Source organism: Nesoenas mayeri, assembly GCF_963082525.1.
Source record: "Nesoenas mayeri genome assembly, chromosome: 1".
NCBI classification, from domain to species: Eukaryota; Metazoa; Chordata; class Aves; order Columbiformes; family Columbidae; genus Nesoenas; species Nesoenas mayeri.
Genome location: NC_137541.1, coordinates 48657736 through 48679665, shown reverse-complemented (window position 1 = coordinate 48679665; position 21930 = coordinate 48657736).

Below are 21930 nucleotides of genomic sequence, written 5' to 3'. Positions count from 1 at the left end.
GGGCACTTAAAAGTTTTGAAATGCTTAAAAAAGAAAAGGAGGAGTAGGCGGGGAGGAAGAACCATCACTTCTTAATGAACATTGATGAAGAAATAAACAAGCAGTCATAAACCACAAAACCAGTAGAAATGTGAAAAGCTAAGAAATAAAAAAGTGGATGACAGTATATAAGCAACTTCCAAATGGGACAATTTTCTAAAGAAAGTGCTACGTAGCTATGTAGCAATTTTAGTGCATTCTCTCTGACTATGAAGTTTCTGTAAAGTGATTCTCCACAAAACCTGTAAGTAATATTATTGTAAAACTAAAGTAAGTCTTGTTATTAAGCCATCCAGCAAAAGCATCAGAAAAGGACAAAGAAGATAAGTATTCTGTCTTATCTAACCTTAGAATATTGTAAGAACTAGATTTTTTTTTTTTTTAATTTAGAATTGCCTAGAACAGAGGATCTTCAGGTCTAAACCTAAATGGGACCCAAAACTAGGTGAAAAAATGCTTAAAAGAATTTGAGGAAATGAATACAGTAGACACTCTGCAAGTATTCCTAACACCAAGCCATGGGACTGGGTTCCCGAAATTAAACAAATGCAGCCACTCTATTAAAACAAAGGTGTTGTGTTACTGGCATTTTTTTCTAGTATTCTCAAAGCTTTTAAATATCTGAAATTAGGAGTCCTGTGTTTTCAGCAATAGAGGTTGAATCTAAATTTCACATATTCTTCAATATTTCAATATGGATCATGATATAACCCATCCCATCTTGCTAAGATTATACTTCTAGTCAGCCATTTCATGTTGCCTTTTTTATTCATTTGCATCTATTGTCTGGAATGATACTTCATCCTTACCTCTGGAGATTCCAAAAAATAAGTGTTCACAGGGGACAAGGAAATTCTGAGCACTTGCTATATGTAGTCACACTCAGTAGTAACCCCAGTAATTCATGAGGTAGGACTGTGTCACAGACAGACACAAGGAAGGTTCAGTTTCCTTTAGCAGAGCAGAGTTTGACCCTTGTTGTCCTGCAACTAGCACTGAATACTCCACCGCCTCCTTTCTGAACCATTGACGTAAAATTTGTCACAACGTAATAGATAATACTAATAATAACAATTTTCAGCCTATTTTTTTTTCCTTGAAATGCATTGAGACACCAGGCTATGGTGACCACTCTGGTCAGGAGCCAGGTGGCAAACAGAGTCTATTACATATTCTCAGAAAATGGAACAGGTAAAGCTAAATCACAATTACAAAATAGCATACGAACACAAAAATAATATAGACATAGCAAAAAATAAAATAAAATAATTGAAAAAAAAATGTTCCTTAGTATAGTAGGGCAGGGATTAATATTAGATAAGAATAGAGGGGTGTTGCCAGCCCTGAAATAATAGATCCAGGGATAAATGGATCTTTTTGAAAATGCATAAAGTTCAACTGGCAATGGAAGACACAAAGAAAAAACTGACACTAGTAGAATTCTGATAAGATGTGAGAGATACACAGAGAGAGCACAGACATCATGGCCCTGCTGCCTGCTGTTTCAACAACTCAGGTGAGAAGACTTAATTAGGGATCAAGTGCCAGGTTCACCTTTGCATTTTACAGTCAAAAATCATTGCAGCAGGGAAACTTATAGGCTTATAATGTCCAGCTTTGGTAACTACACAAAATGCCGAAGTCTAACACCCTGGATCACCATACTACCCTGGGGCTGAATTTTCATTTTCTGTAGCTGCTTTCTTTCCCTTAGCTTTTTACTTCCTCCAGAAACAGGAGAGAAACCAGTCTGACAGATCTGCTCTGCTCCACCAGTCCCCTTCCCTCAGCAACCTGGTTCTGCAGGATGCGAGACTGTAACAACAACATGGTACAAGTTGACTGCACCACATAGGAGTCACCACTAGCATCCAAAATCTCAAACACAGTAATAACAATTACATAGGTCATTTAGGAGTCTTTACATAATTTTGTCATATGTTATTTGTTTTTTCATATATAGACATTACACCGAAATTAAAAATAAATAAATAAATAATAAAATTAAAAAAAAAAAAAAAAGAGAGAGAAATATTAAAATAGCACATGTAGTAAAATACAGGCTGTTAAAATCACCCAGGTATTTCACCATTGCTGAAGATTCTGAAAAATGAAATTTTCTAAGAAGAGGTTCTTTCTCTCCTTTTCTCCCTGACTTTTGTGTCTCCATAGATGTTTCCATTCAACATTTGAAGTTTATGCAGAAGCAAACACAAATGAAGTTGATATTAAGTGTTTACTATGAAAAACGGTGTTCTGTGGGTATCAACTATTTCAATTTAGAACCTGAAAAAAAAAATCCACCAACCTTCAGAACAGAAGACTTTTCTGAAAATTCAACCGAAATAATTCTGTCTATAAGCAAAGCCCCTTGCAGAAAGATGCACTAGATTTTCCAGCTGAGATGCATTAATATTTTAGTCAAGTCTTTCATGGCATTTAGTGTAGCATGTATAATGCAGCATTTGAAAAGTTGCCTGACTCTCTTAGGATCATAATTATTTCTGCAATTCTGAAACCTGGTAGGATATGGGTAACTGCAGTAATTATAGGCCAATTTTCTTAATTAATGCAGCCTGCAAAATATTCACACAAGCAATAGCAAAAATGATTTGAATTGATTCCTACTAAAATTAATTCATAAAAAAGACACTCAAACAATAACATAAGACTCTTCCCTGATGTCATTAATGAAATTTACAATAAAAGTAATGAAGTGATAGATACCGTTTCAGCTAGAGCAAAGGGATCAAGTTCAAAATGTCATAGCGTAATATGCTTTTACCAGACTACAACCAGACTAATCCAATGGAAAAAATGAAACTGATTTTTCTGGAAACAATTTCCTAGTTAGTTTAAGCTATTAATAACATCAAAGTCATATATTAACACAGCAGGATTCTGTGGGGTTTGGTTTATCTTTGGCAACTAAAATGAAATAATCAGAAACTTGTGTCATCCTTGCCAATTTTCAGTCACGATGGATACAAAGTTTTAGGGAAAAAAAAAAAAAAAAAAAAACCAACAAAAAACACCCTGATTTTAAAAAAAAATCCGAAAAAGAATTAAAATTCGGAATAAGGATTATCATTTTTTACACTCCCTGCAATACAATTGAAATGACCTAAGCCATTCAGATCATTCAGATCATTAGGCTCAAACCCAAACTCTACTGAAACAAACAGAAAAACAAAATATTCAGAATGTTTCAGTGCTTTGCCAAATGAGGAACAAAGCCACCAGAATAATGATTCATTTTCTGAATTTTTAAGTATCTTTGTATTTTTTTTTATTACAAATACATATACATATATATTTGTATTAACAGGTACCTCTCTTACTTTAGACTCTAATGGAATCGAGAGTAACAGATTATGAATACAGTGGATGCTCTATTATGTTTAGAGAAGGAAATTTTGTCTTGAATTGTAAGGTAGGGTCATGAGTATGCAATGCATTAATGCAACACTAAAAACACAACCCATAAAGGCCATGTGATTTAAAGACTTCTTCTCATGCATGAAATTATATCCCTCAGTTGGCAAGCTTAATTTGACAAGACGTTTCTTAAGTATCTTCATTTTTTCATTTGAGAGAACTCAAGCATTGTAACTCTTTAGTTAGGTAAGAGACAAGTTTTTAAAATGTGGTATACGTCTATAACCAGACACAAAGTCACGGTGGATTTGTTGTGGGTGGCATTCAAGCTATTGCAGCTCCATCTAACTTCTGGTGAGAACAACTCCAGTGTTAGTGAGATATAACAGAATAACATCCCAAAAAAAGTTCTGTTTCTGCCATGCACCCACAGAACTATTACAGAGAAATCACTACAGCCATTTTCTCCAGTTTTATCCGAATTTTACTCACTATTTATAAGACATTTGTAAAAAAGAGCAAATTTATTCTGTATTCCCATTCGCAGGCAAATGCAATTTACTATTGCCAACCAAATATGACATCTGTTCAGCAAGTAAAATGTTCTTTCTAGCTTCCCAAAGATAGCTTATTGATCATTATTTACATTGATCGTTTATTGTCAGGAGTAAAAGGCATAGTAAAAGGGGATGGAGGGCTTGGCTTTCCATTCAAATAGAGTACTATTCTCCTTACAAACAACTATCATTTATTTCTTATGACTTCATACTTAGGAAAAATCAACCAGCCAAACAAACACCTTAACTACTGGAATGTCCTTAGCTGTTAACAGTCTGGCTCTCCTGGTGAAGAAAGTGAAGCTGTTCCTACTTGTCACACACAATCTGACTAGCTTTCTCTTCAATTGCATAGCATTGCTCTACCTCACTTGTGCTTGTTTTTTCAGGGCCTGGTAATTTTACCTTGTATTTCCAGATGTGCAAGTTACCCATATACTACTTATTATATGGCTAATAGCATCAAACTTTTCACTAGTAGCTGCCATGCATCCAGAAACAACTGATGAACACACACCATAGTTGTAGGCCATCAAAGATACTACATTTTCTGAAAAATGTTTGATATAATGCCCATAATCTGTGGTATACAGTCAATGCGACAATGGAGTTGGTCTGATGCTTCAGGAAAGGACCAGACTTCTTCACACATGATAAACAGCACATTGTGGTCATTTAGGAGAGCCTCAATCAATATATGGCAACCCTATTCATGCATCAATAGGTTGCAAAGGCTTGAAATTAGATATAGCTATATTCCTGTAATTCTCTATTCATGATAATTCCTTGTTCAATCATAACATACAAATTGTGGGAACTGTATAATACATTTGAATTTGTTTAATAATATGGGAAATTGCACTACCATTCCCTCATGATCTATAATTATATAGAATTAAACAAGATTGGTGGGATTTTTTTAGTATTTTTTCTGTCAAGGGAAAAGGAATAGGTTTACTTGCATTTCCCACTGTCATTTAATCTTGCAGGGAAAGCATTCAGCAGCAAAGAAAGGTATAAAGGTATTGGGCCTTACTTAAGTATTCAGCAGTTTATCTTGAGGAAAACATATAAGCTGTCTCCCAGTTGTCTGTCAAAGTTTGAAAAAAAACCCACAAGTTTTAAATTAAAAAAAAGTTTTCCACAATTAGTATTCATATTTTTGTAACAGTCAGATGATCTAATCAAGACCCAGGCCATGTGTCATTAGTATGCAAACTAAAAATACAGAGTCAAGGAAGTAAAGGGAAATCAGTCACAGATCCTGTGCTATTTGCTCCCAGTAGTTCCCTGTACGCTGCCAGCTCAGATCTGCTGGAAACAAATATTTTGATGCTGCTGTGCTCAGAAACTTCAATGAACTACGCAAACATGGTAGTGAGCATATTTAAACAATTTCTTGGAAGTGTGTTAATAAATAAAAAAATCTTATGCAGTAAGATCCTGTCTTTGAAATTTCCCAGCCTTGTCAAATCATCTTGACAGCTCATCATGCCCTGTTACGCTGGCGTATTAGGTAAGGCTGAATGCCAAAATAAGAATGCATGACAGGCTAATTATCCTGGCCCAAATGTCTTCTTAACTTTCAGTATTCCTCGAGCATTACAAAATGTTAGACTAAATAAGAACCAAAATTTCACTGTTACTTGACTGCAACCACAGATGATCTTGTAGTTGCCACAGGTTAGGGTTTATTTTCAAGAGTACCAACTTTACATCTAATGCCAAAGCCTGACTATGCATTTCAAGCTTTGAATGTATATGAATCATGGGCTGATTAAACTAATCCAAGTCATTATTTTTTCTATTAGTAGGAACCTCATAATTACCAGATGAAGCTCACTCTAGTCATAGCACAGAAATCTCGTGATGTTTTTCAAAAGGGTTTGAATTTGAAAGGTTTCAGTGGGGGTGAGGTGATAAGTGAAAATCTACCAGTAAAGACTGACTTAATTCTAGCTGTCTATATGATGTTTATGCAATGCTTTAAAAGAATTTTCCACATCAATTCCTTCGCCAGCTTGTTCTACTCAGTCTGAAAAAAAATTAAGTAGCCTCTATTCATTAGCATTTTGCCCTAACATTCTCAGTCACATTTGACAAGGCTGGCCAGCTGCAGCATAATCTCTTCTACCTCTAGTGGCTGGTTCAGGAATCAATCAATTAAGTGGAAGGTTGTTACTACCAAATACTTGTTCACAATAGTTACCTAGTTATATGAGAACCCATGCCAGTACCAAATAATCTCAAAATGAGACGTATGACAATTCATCCCCATCACCACAGTGATGGTTTTTCATTTCTGCCTAACCGTGGATTTGCCATCAATCCATTTGCTCTTTTTGGCCTTACTTAAGTATTCAGCAATTTATCTTGAGGAAAACATAGAAGGAATTACATAGAAGGAATTACATAGGAATACAAAGAACATGGCAATTTTTACTTCTGAAATATAAAGTATATAATGAACAAACAACCCCCAAAATATATGTATAGAGATATTAAACCCCCAAAACTTCTTTTATTAATATTCAAATCACATCATTGTTTAAACAATGTGCAGGCTTAATGAATGCATAAATATTCAGATGTCAGTGATATAAACTGTATTTATTTATAAGTAGAATTAGGTGTTCATCTAAGAAAATTATTGAGATGATTCGAAGTAATCACTAGTAACAGCAAGCTACAACAAAACAAGAGAGAATGAGGAAATAATTGTCTTTAAGACTGATAACAAAAGAACAACTATATAACTTTCTGTGTTTTAATGCTTATAATAAACAAATGTAAACAGCCATCTCTTTACACTTGCCAATAACTATTAAAATTAGCACACGTAACATTAACAAAAGTTACTACAATGAAGTTGCTTAGAGGTATTTAGTTCTTGGAAACTTCATTTGCCATGTTCTCAGGTTTGAAATCATTCTTTCCATTTCCAAATTGCAAACTATTCTTAGATGATATAATCCAAGCAATGCTCTTCACGTGACTGGCACCTTCAATACTCCTGGAGCAGTTTATATGTTAGTAAACATACACATCTGTTTCAGAGTTCCAAAAGACTTTTCTAAAAAGAAATTAATCCTTATTAAGAATGAAAACCTGCACATGAAATTTGATTTATTTTAGATGAAAAATTGTTGAGCAAAACAAAAACCAGAACATACATAAAGAAATCTTTGTTCTAGGTAGACTATAGGAAAAAATAATAAGGAAGTAGCATTTAAATAATAACAAGGACCACAAAGCTAAATCAGCAACACCAAGTAGCATTGATATGCATGTAGGATAGATTCTCATATGTGCAGTCAAACTGGATGACATTGACTGGACATAAAATCCTTCAGATTTTAAGGATTTTTTTCTGCTGCTATCTAAAATAAACAGAATAGTAAATCCAGACTTAAAATTGCTGTTTCAGAAATCATAGCATCCTATTCTCACTGTCACTGTTCTCACCCTTAAAGTTCTGAAATCATGACTGTTTTGCTACAGTCAACAGGAAGGAGAAAAATGGGAGTGTCATTGATACCCACCTTATCTGTCAGCCAGAAAAGTTTGGGGTTTGATTTTACAGGACTACTTACAAAAGCCATCTTCCTAGCTATTTTTTTTCCACCCAATGAAATAACACCTACACAGATAATGATTCAGTAGATCAATTAAGTGCTTGCTTCAGGTTAAACTCATCTTTAAAGCCTGCTAATTTCAGTGACATTTTAAATTCAGCAGGTGTTAAGTACATCACTGAACTGGAATTCCAGGTTAGCCTACTAGCAGGTATTGTGTGCATCCCGTGACAGATGTTCAGTCTCTACTGACAACTGCTGTCAGTTCAGTATTCTAAGATATCAGACATAACAACATTGTCCAGTGCGTACCTCCATTTTAATGTTAACAACAGGCAAAATTTCAACATCACTTCCATCTGCCTTTCTAACAGAAACAGATATGTATTACAATACCTAATGAGTTTCCACTGTTCTAATGAATTTTAAATGTTAAACATGAAATATTGCCTGAGGTAGCTTCTATAACATATTTTTGGAACAGTTGCAATTGTCTTCAATATTTGGAAACAAGAAGGATCACAAAATTGTCACTTCTTCAGAACAGCCTGTCATGGGAAAACTGCCAGTGTTCTTCAGTGCAATGAAAAATTACCTAACATTTGAAATTATTATTAACAGCTTGATAGTATTAATTAATAACATAAACATCTCTAGTTCTGCTAGGTTATATTTGTAGCATATTGTTCATAATGTGCTAGCAAACATATTAATATCCAAACCACACAGTCAACATTTGTATTTCTTAATCAGCTTCACAGTAGAAAACAAAGATCAATTGTTTCTTTCTGCACTATTATAGCAGGAATCAGTATCAGTATCAGCATAATTCCACTTGGAAATCCAGAGAAAGATTTTTCATGCATAAGACAATGACTTTTCATCCATAAGACAAATATCTGAGTCAGTTGGTTTTATGACAAGCTGGGCTCTTGTAAATTCTCTCCACTTAAATCCAAGCAGAGCTCAGATGTCAAACTGAGAAGCAGTTGCATAAGACTGAGGTCTCTTTCACTCCATAGCACAGAGCTCAGTCATTTCTGCAGCAGTTAAAAATATATGCAGGATCAGGTACATTCATCACCACCACCAGAGACTTAAGCAGAACCTGAAGCTTAAAAAGCAAATAGCTATAATACCTCTAAGCTAAAAGCCTATGATACAAATACCTGTCAGCTCCTGCCTTTTGGCTCTGAACTGGAACTAATACTCCCTCTCTCCACATTCTAAGAGTTGAGCTCGAGCCTTTCTCGTGTATTTACAGATATCTTTCTGTCCAGCCTCATACTATCAATAGTAACAGTGGGATGCATACCCGTTGCTTAGCTTCTTACTTTCCAAGTAGTCTAGGAAAGTAAGAACTTGGTGTTTGAGTCTGTTCAGCAGAAAAGGTGGCTGAAACCACACTTCTTATCTTTCTAGAAAGCATTCTGAACACCAGACATTTTATGAAAAAAATATAGAATCCAGATGTTCTCCATTAACACTGTGTTAAAAGAAAATAGTGAATTATAGTAAATTATTTGAAATAATGGCATTGACAACCACTGTCACAGGAACATTTTGGACTGTGAGCAGTAAAGCACCCAGTCTCCCACAAACAGAATTACTTAAACACATGCTTTTCCTCCATATGTCCTATTACACATTTCTAAATACGATTTTTTTGCAATGATTTGATATTTGTACTTCTTTTTCTCATGTTTTGTGTAGAAATAGTGCAATGGCATTTTCCACAGTGATCAGCTCAAAGTCTCACATGCTCCTGTGACTTCAAGATTATATTAATTTGTCTCTTATTTGAAATGAGAGGTGACAGATGGTTCTTTGGCCCTTGTATTCAGATGGTCAAGTGATAAGTATTTTTGCTTTAGATCTTTATGAAAGAGATGTCATAGCAGCATATAAACATATATGTGGTAAAGAATTCTAGAGAAGTAAGGGTTCTCAGAATCTATTACGTCTATCAGATTGGGCCAAAGGATCCAGAAGAGACCTGATATTTCATACCATTTTTTGCTTTATTTTGTAATTATTCAAGACACTAAGTAGAAACAGCTGGAATTTTATCCAACTATCATTTGTGGCAGCAGACCGGCTATGCAGATTAACATTTAGGGTTTTTTAGCCTATGTTATTTTTAAGGAAAAAGAAGAGTTACTCAGAAAGGATTAGTGGTAATTCTTAAGGAATAAAGCCCCAGAAAGTGGGAGCAGTAGTCTAACACAACAAAGAAAATATTTGCCTAGACATGAACAAAAGTTCTCCCAATTGCTATGAATTTCAGTGTTAAGAGGACTACACAGAGAGTAGAATTAATAACCCAAATTATAAACTAGGAGAGGAAGAAAGTAAACAAGACTAGAAGTACAATGTTTAATAATCAAAAGCCCTCTTAAAATGACAATTATAAGTCTAGAAAAGTATATCTTTATTCCACAGATATTCAGTAAAGTTTATTGGGAGAGCAGGACTTTCAAAACACTAGAAAAAGTTCTGCAAACTCTTTGTATGGTGTACATGTAATTAAAATTTTATTGTATTTTTCTTGTGAATCAAAACAAAATTACAATTATATTGATTCAAACATTAGTTGTTTTTTTTTTCCTCCATCCTGTTATAATGAAGTTTTTTACATAACTGTGGAAAGACGAGAAGAAAGAACATTTAGTATGATTTTTGAAGATTTAGGTTTTTTCCCCATCAAAGTGATCTAGAGATGCACAAGATGCTAAAGATAACATAAAAAATAGTCCCACTTGTGGTCTATAGATAAATTATATGAACTAGCATACAGATATTTTCAGATCTACTGATCAGATGTCCCTCCATAGTTGCAAGACATAGGTACCCAACACCTTCATCACGTAATAAACAACCTCAGATCTATTTCATAAGTCCTATAGCACAAAGACCTCCTAATAACATCCAGGGTTCCCAGTACCAAATAATCTAGTGATGTTGAACCTGTTCAGCAATCAGTTGGAAAAAAGAACTCACGTCTAATAGATCTAAAAAAAAAAAGCAAATCTAACAAAAATCTCTGGGCTATTACAGATTTTTTCCTTGAAGAACACAAAAAAGCATCATCGTTAGTGCCATGAGAAAAGCTTTTTTACTTATTACTGCTTGTAATCTATGAATTATGACAAGAAACAGAAATATGTTTTGCCTTTTCCGAAATACTTTGTTTTCATATATTTCATGATGATAAGTTTGGCAATGGAAAAGAATGTTCCCCAAAGACCACAACCAAAAGCATCCAGAATTATACAGCATGGGCATTCATCTATGCAAATTTTTATAAGACAAAAAGGTATCAGCCTATTTCAGGTGGTGAAACATACCTTCTTTCACAGATTTCTTCTGGTAGATGTGTCATAACAGAGTATACAGTATAAAAACAAGCCCTTTCAGTATTATTTAGAGTATTACAGATGTGCTGTAGAGAAAGAAACTAGCCTGTGGCATTCGCATACTTGTATATTGTTTAGGAAAGTCCTTCAGTAGATGCTGTTGTAATTTTCCCTTGTTCCATGGTGGTAATATCTAGCCACATAGTTGCCACAATTTTTAAGACGAGAGGTTAACATAAAAGGTAGCTGAGGTAGCAGAACTGTCAAGGGTTTATTTCACCCTTTTAAAGCCTCTGCAATTATGGAAAATAAGATGGGGAAGTAAAAATCTCTCATGGTTTTTTTTTTTGTTTGTTTGTTTGCTGCAATCCTACACTACCGTTGGGGACATACATATGAACAGAAATAAAGTTAGAGCAAATTAATTTTCAGAGACCTGTAACATATATCAGACAACGTCCTGCTGATGGATAAAATCTGAGGTTGCCACTTAGTTTCATAAAACTGTCACTACAGTACAAACTCCATACTATGCATTATTTCTTGACATTTGTTAAAGTGGAATGAAAAAGTGATGTGGCTCCATGTTACTACCAGTGCGGCAGACAGCTTGAAATAAGAGATGTGGGGCAGATTTGCTCTTCTTCAGGTAGTGAATTTTAGATTTCAAGTTATGGCCTGCATCCTCCTGTAACTTTAACATTTGAGCATTTTCAGAGACAGAAAATGAGATACCTATTTCTCCACCATTTCTATTCCTCTGGCTTTCTTCATACGTGGGTATTGTTTGTTATTTATTACTGTTACTTAAATCACTAAGTGATTGTGAGCCCTCACAATCACAATTAGTGACTGAGCCTTGTATTTTTTTCCTCACTTCAACACTCTGCACCAGAGGTGAAGACTCACTAGCTATTCAAAATTATATGCCAGTTCAGTTTGCATGAGATACATAGCTTTAAACTTTACTTCACTAAGTAACAAACCTACTCCTCTAACTTTCTGCCCACAAAAACCAGTACTAAGTTACTGCAACCATATAGATTTCCAGAGGATTTGTTATAGCAAGAACCTTAACAGATCTTCTCAAGGAAAAATGTAAATATTTTCATTTCATTTTTTCATCTCACCTGGGACAATAAATCTCTGTTTAGTCTTTTAAGGTTTTCTAGTCCAAGATTGAAAGTATTATGTGAACAAGACAATATTTTCTTTTGAACATTATGCTGATAACAACCACTCTTTTATGAAGCATACAATCAGGTCTAACCCAGAGAGGATTAATTCGGCCTATCTCTGGGATATTTTTTTAATGTGACAATCTGAAGACATTCAGTACTATAATTATATAGACAGGTATTAAATCAAAGCCTTATGAAAAAAGTTATAATACCTCAATCTTTTTTCCCCCTATATTTACTAGTATTATTTTTAACAATAAATATACATACATACACATATATCATAGAAAAAAAAAAAAAAAAGGTCTTCCCAGGTTAGTAACTCTTTCTACCTTTTTTTTTCTCTCATCTTTTTCAGTTTTCTGCATGTAAAGGACTTGTTCTCTAAAGAAAATAACAAGGTCACAATGTTAATCATCAGCAGCAAGTTGCAATTATCAGTGAGAATTCCTCCTGGTCAAAAATCTGCCTTACCTAGAAAAGTGCGCTTTTTTTCATTTTTTATGTTCTCAATCTTGTTCTAGAAAATAATGGGGGGGAAAGGACTTGGTGTATTAATCTTTCTGTAAAACAATAATTCAACATAATCACTTATGAAGCTATACTGACGGTATTAAAAAAATCAAACAGAAGTTTCACATTTTACTCCTTAGGAATATTTGTGTCAAGAATTAATGACAGAATATGAAAGTTATGTTTTTAGAAGATCACACTATGTACTTTGAGCACGTGGTGAATTTCTATTTCACAACTATTTTCAAAATCAATTTTAAAAAGAATCAAAGTAATCATATAATGAGCTGAAAAAGAGCTGTCTGCACTACAACTATTATCTTTAGACTACTTGATAGTGGTTAAGCAAATTTCTTTCTAAATAGTTACATTGGTAAAAATCAATAGAAAAGCCAATACCTTCTTCAAAGGGAAGGGGAAAGAAATTTTTCTACCAAAGTATTCTTCTTATATCTTGCAGAATAATATTTAAAAAAAAAAAAAATCTAGCTTGAAACTGTGTTACTGCTTATAAAAAGATGACACAACAATATGAAAAAAACACAAAGAAAAACAGTAAAATTAAAAACAGAGGTCTTTTTTAATATAATATTTAATATGATATTAAGCTCACTAACTGGATAGGTACAAAAATAGAACATACTATGAAACAGATGATGTTAAACACATGCTTAAATAACACTTAAAAGCAGTTACACTTCACTCCACACAGGAGTGAGGGTGGGAAGGAGAAAGAAAAACACTGAATTTTTTTCTATTTTTCTTAATCTAACATTTTATGGAAAAAAAAAAAAAAAAAGCTTTCGTAGAAGGATTTATTCAGTATAATTTTATTCAAGTTTGTATTCTATCTCTGACTAGGGAAACCAGTGAAAATTGTTTGCAAATATCAAAAAGATAACTTTTTCTTCTCATTTAAGCTTGGGTATTGAAGAAATATGTATGTCAGCAGCAACGGTAATTTTTTAGGTTATGAGAAAGGGTATTGAAGTGTTAACCTTGAGGTTTGAGAACAAAATTAAGGACACTAAAAATTCCAAAGGTAAGGAAGAGATAATGTACGTCCAGATGTGCCTTGTCTTTCATAAAATTCAATGTTTACATTTTGTATAAGTTACACAAATTGCACATAAAATTCTACATATATTACACTGACAAACTGCACATTTTAATCACAGTTTGAGAATGAAAATGTGAGGGGGACAAAATGAGAAAAAATATACCTGAGAACTATTTTAATTTGCTTATAATCATGAACGTTCTTTGGAAAGTTGAGAAAGAGTTTAGGTCTCAAATAGCAGTTTGAAATCAATTCTAGCATTTTATCCAAAGTAGAAACAGTACCCATGGAGGACATAACACTCCTCCTCCTAAAGACAGGCCTCCTATAGACAGCAATTTTCATCCCACATCTGTGCTTGAATCGAAACTTCAGGCTGGAGCAGTCAGCATCTGAAATACGCCAGGGAAGAAAACTTCAGTCTACTGTAACATTTAGCATTAATTTAAACTTGACTTGACCTATCTCATCAACTCCGCAGGTATCAGCTATTTGGCAGCAGGTATTAGCTATTTGACAAGCTGATTTCCTCACCACATATGACATTTTACCTTGCAGTGTTGTTAGAAAGTTAGTGTGATTCAGAAATTTTGGTGTCCTTTGCAGCTAACAGGTCAGGATGAAAGTCAGGAAATACAGTGTGCTTTAACTTCTAACTGTAATGAGCAAAAAGTGCATATGATGCCACAAATAACTTCAGTATCATCAGTAGCGATTCTTTTAACTCTTGTTAATCTTGTTAATCAAGGTTAATGCTCGTTCTGGAATAAAATTCTCAGAACTCTGACAGAGATGGATCTTCTCATCTCAAATTTCCTTTTCTTTACTAAGAACAGGAATTCATCACAGCACTGACAAGTGAATCTGGGAGGGGCAGGACAAAAACCATGCTTTTCTATAGATTTATGTCTCATGGTGAGTTCTCTAGTATATAAAATGATGTGAGCTCTGACTGAACTTTTTCATAGCTGAAACATTCACAGTATCTCTCTCACATCTGACATTCAGGAAGAAGTAAAACACTGAATTCTGTCTTCTCTATTTTCACAAGGTTTGGAGAAACTCCTTCCCTTACATTAATTTGTGAGATTTTAGAAACAGTTGACTATGATCTAAACTTACTAAAAAAAAAAAAAAGTGCTCAAACACAGAGACATGATGCTTTTAAGAACAAGTAGTTTCACAATTTCACCAAGCATCATCCTAAAAAAAAGAAATATTTTAAGATTTTTTTACAAGATATGCAAAGAATGGATTACACTGGATTAAAAAAAAATCACAATGGATTAGAAGTGCAGGCAAATTAAAAGCATATAATGAATGGCAAAAGGGATAAAAACGTTAATGAATGGAAATCAGGAGCTACAAGTTGAGGAGAATTGGTAAGCTGAGCATAGGGACGCAAACTAAAAAATAACACAAGCCATGTAATAATATGAGGAGAGTGTTTTGAATGTACATTAAAAAATTGTAATCCTGATAAGTGAATAAATGCATTCCTCAACAGAAGGAGTGGATAAAACCAGGAAGAACTAATAATTTCTATTTTATGCAAGAAAAGGTTTGTTGGGGGAGAAGCCAAGTCATTAATATTTACAACATTTTTTTTAAATAGGTCATTTCATCTTATAGTCTAAACTAGGATCAACTATCCTACATTGTTCTAGACACTAATTTCTAAAACTCAGAACTGAAGTTAATCTTCTAGCATGGGAAAGACCATATTTTTGTTGCATCCTTACTCATCCTTCTAATATGCTAGTCTGTAATCTGTCTCCCTTAAAATAATTCAACATGAGTATTATTTGCTTTCCCACTTCTGGATGCAGAGATCATTTTGCCATTAATTAAAACCAGTTTCTAGTTATTTGGCTTGCTTATCCAATTTCAGGGGAGTAAAAATTAGCATTATGTGTTAAACTGATACAATACGTACACTGGGGCAATCATTATAGCTTTCCTTCTTGTGCCACTTGGAGGTCATCTTTCTCAATATTTTTATAAGAAATATTTCTGTAGTAAACTGATTTACATTATCCATAATACTTTCACAGCTATAGCTCTCAGCAACAGTTAATCTTATTATGAGTATTTCAAATCACAATATCCTTAGAATATGATCTGCTGTGGCCCTGAGACTGTGGAGTTTAAGGGAAGTCAGAAAGGCTGACAGCAAAATTATAATCCTGGACTTCAGAATAAGCTTTAGCCTCTTCAGTGACCTGCTTGGCAGCATAACATGGGAAACTGCTTCAGGTGGCAAAGGGGAGCAGGAGATCTGGCTGCTTTTCAAGGGCAGTCTCCTCAGAGGAGAAGAATAGTCCTTTCCAGTGTGCAGGAAGGCAAGAATGCATGGCAGAAGGCCAGCATGGGTGAACATGGAGCTCCTGTCTTAGTTCAGATGGAGAAAAGTGGGTAGGATATGAGGTGGAAGCAGCAGTACAAAGACATTGTCTGCAGACGTAGGAACAGAGTCAGGAAAGCCAAAGGTCAGCTGAAACTGAAATTACCAAGGGAAAATAGAAAAGCAAAATGAAAGGTGTGCATCAAGAGAAACGGAGAGGTAAGGAGAGGGTAGTAGAATAAAAGAGTGGGACATGAAAGAGTCCCAGATACTTGACAGGATGCATCCAAGGGTGAGGAAGTAGCTGGCCAATGTCTTTGCAAGTCCACCCTCTACTACCGTTGAAAGGGGACAGAAGCTGTGGAGGTTCTTGTTGATCGGAAAGATGCAAAGGACACACACATCTTCAAGAAGAGCAAGAAGGAGGATCCAGGTAACTACTGGCTGGTCAGCCTTACCTCAGTCTCTGGGAAGGCTATGGAGCAAGTGCTCTTGTGAGGTTTTTTAACATGCGAAAGACAAAGTGATTAAGAGCATCCAGCATGGGTTTATCGTGGGCAAGTCATGCCTGATCACCTTCATGCCTCATCAGCTCCTTTGATGAAGTACCTGGTGCTGTGATCAAGGGGAGGGCAGTGGATGTTTTATAACTTGATTTTAGCAACTCCTTTGAAAGTGTCCCATAGTCTCCTTATCACCACATCCATGAGCTGCAGGCTGGATAATTAAGAAAGTGGATAGAAAATTTGCTAGACTGCCAAATTCGCAGGCTGGGGCTGACTATGTAAGAAACAGCCCTGCAGAAAAGGATCTGCAGGTCTCAGCAGAAGAAAAGCTGAACACAAAGCAGCAGTGTGTCTTTGCAGCAAAGAAGCCCAAAAGCATCCTGGGTTGTACTGGCAAGAGCGCAGCCAGCTGGTCCAGGCAAATTGAACCGGAGTACACCATCCAGTTTGGGTCTCTCCAATACAAGTACAATGTAGACATACTGGAACAAGTGCAGTTGAGGGCCACCATCTTGGGATGATCGAGGGCTGGAGAATGTGACCTATGAAGAAAGTTTGAGAGAGTTCTGCCATTTCATCCTGGAGAAAACAATGTTCAGGCAGTGAGAGGGCTCACTTCTGTCTACAAATACGTAACTGGAGGATACAGAGAAGGCAGAGCCAGACTCTTCTTGGGGGTGCACAACAATGGGAGGAGAGGCAGAAGACACAACCTGAGCAACCTGATCTAAATAGGCCTGTTTAGAGCAAAGGTTTGCACTAGGCAACCTCTGGACAACCCTTCCAAACCAAATTACAGTTCCATGATTCTTACATATAGAGAGCAGGACCGATAAACTTGTATTTTTAAAACTAAACAGTTATCTAAATTTCCTTCTAGCCCTCTAAGAATCTAAATTTTAGATAGTGGTGTCTTTTTTACGTTGTCTTTTATTAATCACTGAAATCACCAAATCTTTGCACCAGTGCTGAAGCTGAGATTATAATTTCACTGGAAATGTAATCCAGTTTGCTGCATCCTTGTTGTACAAGAGGATAAATTCTTATTGACAGTAACTGTTCTGCAAATTTGAAAGTGTGATCAGAGTAGCTTAATATTGACCTAGATTTCTAGAAGTTGCTTCTGTGCTACTCTCTAACATGAGAGTAGTACTCCTAAATATTCTAATTTGTGTAGCAGATTAATTAATGTACTGGAGCTGAAATTTTTAATGCTGTATTTTAAATTATAATTCTTATTAAGAAGCTTTAAGAGATCCTAAACAGGAAGATTTTTCTAATGTGGAAGAGACAGTTCCTTCTTTCAAGCTGTTCATAATCTAAATTCAAAATGACTAAAGAATACTAAAAGACAGAAAAGATAAGGTGGGAGAGAACAACGACTTCATAATAAAAGCAGAAGATGTTTCCAACTGATTTTGTTATATTTTGCTTATTCGGTGTATTTCTAGGAAGATTAGAAATAGGTAGGAACATTATCATAATAAATTCTCCTCTCACTTCCACCATCGTCTTATGTATATTTAAGGTAGTGAGAGCATTGTATCACCTGTGTTCTCTTTCATAATCAACACAATAAGTTTCCAAAGGTGATATTTGCATAATTACACATGCAGAGCAACAAAGATAAATTACTGCATATTTAGCAGAAAAGTATTCTCCATTCACACTGTTGCTGCAAACTGTTTGGCAGAACTAAATAGGAATGTAGCAGCCCAGATCTTGTTTCAGTGACAGGATCATCTAAATTCAGAGTAAATTTAACAGGCAACAGTTATAGGACTTACTCTGCACTTATGCTTGTATAGCTGGCAGCTGCATAAGATGACTTTTAGAAAGGAAGGGCAGGCTTAAGAAACAAAAAAGATGAGAAAAAAAGATGGTATGTAGGTTCTAGATACTGTAAGTGTTCAAAATCCATTAGGAATCTAGGGGAAGATCTAAAAGAAGAAAACGTTATAAAAAGACTTTTATGATATTGCTTTTTCTGAAGTTTACAAAATTGCGAAGAAACATAGTCAAACACCTGATGGGAGTTAAGCATGTAATCACTTTTGGATGCTAATTCATTACAAAGTCAGCTCAAAGGATTAGAGTGCTCAAGGTTACTTAATGTGGGCCATCAAAATGAAAAAATATATCTGAGAGCAACCATTTCCTCACAGACACTGCATTTTGCTGTTGCAAAGTCTTATAGAAACATACTCCATCATTCTTTTTGCATGAATTATTCCAGTTCCTTCCCAACAAACTGTGAAATAACTTGTCAGTATTTCTGGACACTCTGGAAGGTGATGGAAGAAGATGAGAAATGAAGTAATTTAGCTTGGTTTATCACCAGTAAGACCAAGTCACCCACATGTGTAAAACATTCAGCCAAGTGTTAGCCATCTGATACATCTCTTCTGGAATTTCTGTGTGTTAAAAACCAAAGTATTTACTTGTCTTTGCGTAAAACTAGTATGTGCTCCCACCTAAACTGTGTCGTTACATGTGTAAATAATCTAATGTACAAATATACTATTTGCTAAACAGTTTACCCTTTCACTTCAGATCAGTGACATTATTACATAAATTATTTGCATAACTCATTTGGGGTATATTAGAAGGGAGGTGGTTAGTAGGTCGAGAGAGGTTCTCCTTCCCCTCTACTCTGCCCTGGTGAGACCACAGGTGGAATATTGTGTCCAGTTCTGGGCCCCTCAGTTCAAGAAGGACAGGGAACTGCTGGAGAGAGTCTAGCATAGGGCAACAAAGATGATGAAGCGAGTGGAGCATCTCCCTCAGGAAGAAAGGCTGAGGGAGCTGGGTCTCTTTAGCTTGGAGGTGACTGGGGGATGACCTCATTAATGTTTACAAATATATAAAGGGTGAGTGTCATGAAAATGGAGCCAGGCTCATCTTGGTGACAGCCAATGGTAGGACAAGGGGTAATGGGTTCAAACTGGAACACAAGAGGTTCCACTTAAATTTGAGAAGAAACTTCTTCACAATGAGGGTGACAGAGCACTGGAACAGGCTACCCAGGGGGGTTGTGGAGTCTCCTACTCTGGAGACGTTCAAAACCCACCTGTATACATTCCTATGTAACCTCATCTAGGTGCTCCTGCTCTGGCAGGGGGATTGGACTAGATGATCTTTTGAGGTCCCTTCCAATCCCTAACATTCCGTGATTCTGTGATTCTGTTATATGCTTGCAAGAGGTTATAGATACATATACATATACATACACATACACATACACATACACATACACATACACATACACATACACATACACATACACATATACTGAATGAAATATCTCAGAGTGGAGCTGTTTTTAACCTACTTTTTTGTAAAAACTGTAAGCATAAGAATATTTATGAGGTTAAATACAGATATACCTGCTGGGCACAGTATTGCCCTAAGCTAGCTCTTAGCCAGAAACCTGAAGCCGTATCTAAACATAGTGTTTTATCCAAGTTAATGAGTACCATGAGTGCTGCAGTTAAGAATGGGATACTTTGCAGCATGGTCAGATGGAACTTGTTTTATGCCCTCGAAATAATTTGTAGGCACTCTCTAAGAGTGAAGTTGCTATGCTGAAAACCAGTGCCACACATTGGCATATAATTGAACCTAATCTTTCCATTATATCAAAGAATATCCGCAGGTTAATCTGGTGTAAAGAGCCATGCTTTTCTGAAATCAGGAAAATTTGACAGTGACAGATATCCTTCATTTAAAAGGGTCATCAGATGAAAACAACAAAAATGGAAATTCATAGATTTTCCTAAGCACAAACACTGTGGAATAAATCAGTTATCATCTGTTCAGATAATAAATTTGTTAGGAAAAATAAATTCTCAAAAATATATAAAACTGGCAAGTGTCACTGCATTAAAACATTCTGTTTATATGTATTGACTTGATGAAATTACAATATTCTAGTGCATCTGTTATGTAGATACAGCTCCCTATGAGACAGTAAGGTGCATTTTAGTTCTATGATTGATATTCAGAGAGAGAATTTGAAGAATCTTATCTCAAAATGTTATTATAATGAGCAGCTAATTGGTAAAACTATTTGTAAACAATAAATAGATACCAAAACCCCTGTACCCTTTTGCACTGCAGGTTTTCTGTCTCCATTTCTTCCCCTCTTGTGATCCTTTCAACAAGAACAATTGTTGAAACACTCTACAGTTCAAGGTGAATACCAAGGTTAATCTCAGGCATTATTCCAGAATCTGTAGGTTATCTCAGTCACATTAATGTTGTGTGTGGTTCTCTGCAATCTGTCACACATATGCCTTCATCCAGCAACATACGTATAAAGATAAGAAAAATGTGTACGTTTAGGCAATTGCACCACTGTTCTGACACACAGGATTATGTTCTCCACCTGCTGAAATTACATCTCAGTATACCAGTAATATTCTTTAATTTTTTTTTAGAGATATATTCAGTTATGCAGATAACTGAACTCCTAAATTCTTCACTGCTTAAAAAAAAAAAAAATCAAAAAAACCTCAAAAAAAACCAAACCAAACCAAACCAACAAAAAAACACTTTAAATTTTTTTTTTCTAGACTAGAAAGCTCAGATACATCATTAATCTCGTCCTTTTTCCTTGAAGAATGACACCATTTTATTTACTTTTCTAATAAACTTCTCATTGAAATTTAGTATTCCAGTCACTGCAGCTCTTGCAACCTCTAAATGTTAGAATGCATTGCTAGAAAGAAGAAAGTCACAAAACTCTGAAAATTAAGTTGATTTGTATTAATTCATCTACATAATTCATAGGGAAAAACATTCTTTATTAGCTTCTTCACTGAGAAAAGAAAAGCCTCATTAATTTTAAACACATCAATCTAAAAATACTATCCATGTCAGATAAAATAATGACTGACATTACACAGAGCACCATAAACTGCACAGAAAATACAATCACCCATTATTCACTGTCAGGTGAATTTGTACTCATGTGTAAATACACACACTTTTTTGTACTACGAAAGCTTTGAAAAGTAGAAATTTTAAGAGTAACTGTGAGGTAGGTGAGGAGGGAGATAAAGAACATGGATTTAGAAATTCATATAGAGACAGATAAAATACTGAATTCACCCTTGGTCCATAGATCTGGACATCTCTTCACAGAAAGCAATCAGGTTTGTCAGGTTTGATTTATTCTTGGTAAATCTATGCTGGACTTTTCCCATTTTCTTCTTCTTCTGGAAATGGTTTCCATGTGACTGCAATGTTACATTATATTACTAGTATCTGTCTGTTAAGTATATCTAGTTGTCTTATTTAATTTCAGAAATTTGATCTTTTCAGAAGTGCATTCTTTCCTGAGGTTGTCATAACAGGAATTGTCCTTTTTCTTTTTGTTTCTTGTTATGCACTGCATGGAAATGCCAGAAATAGCCTGTT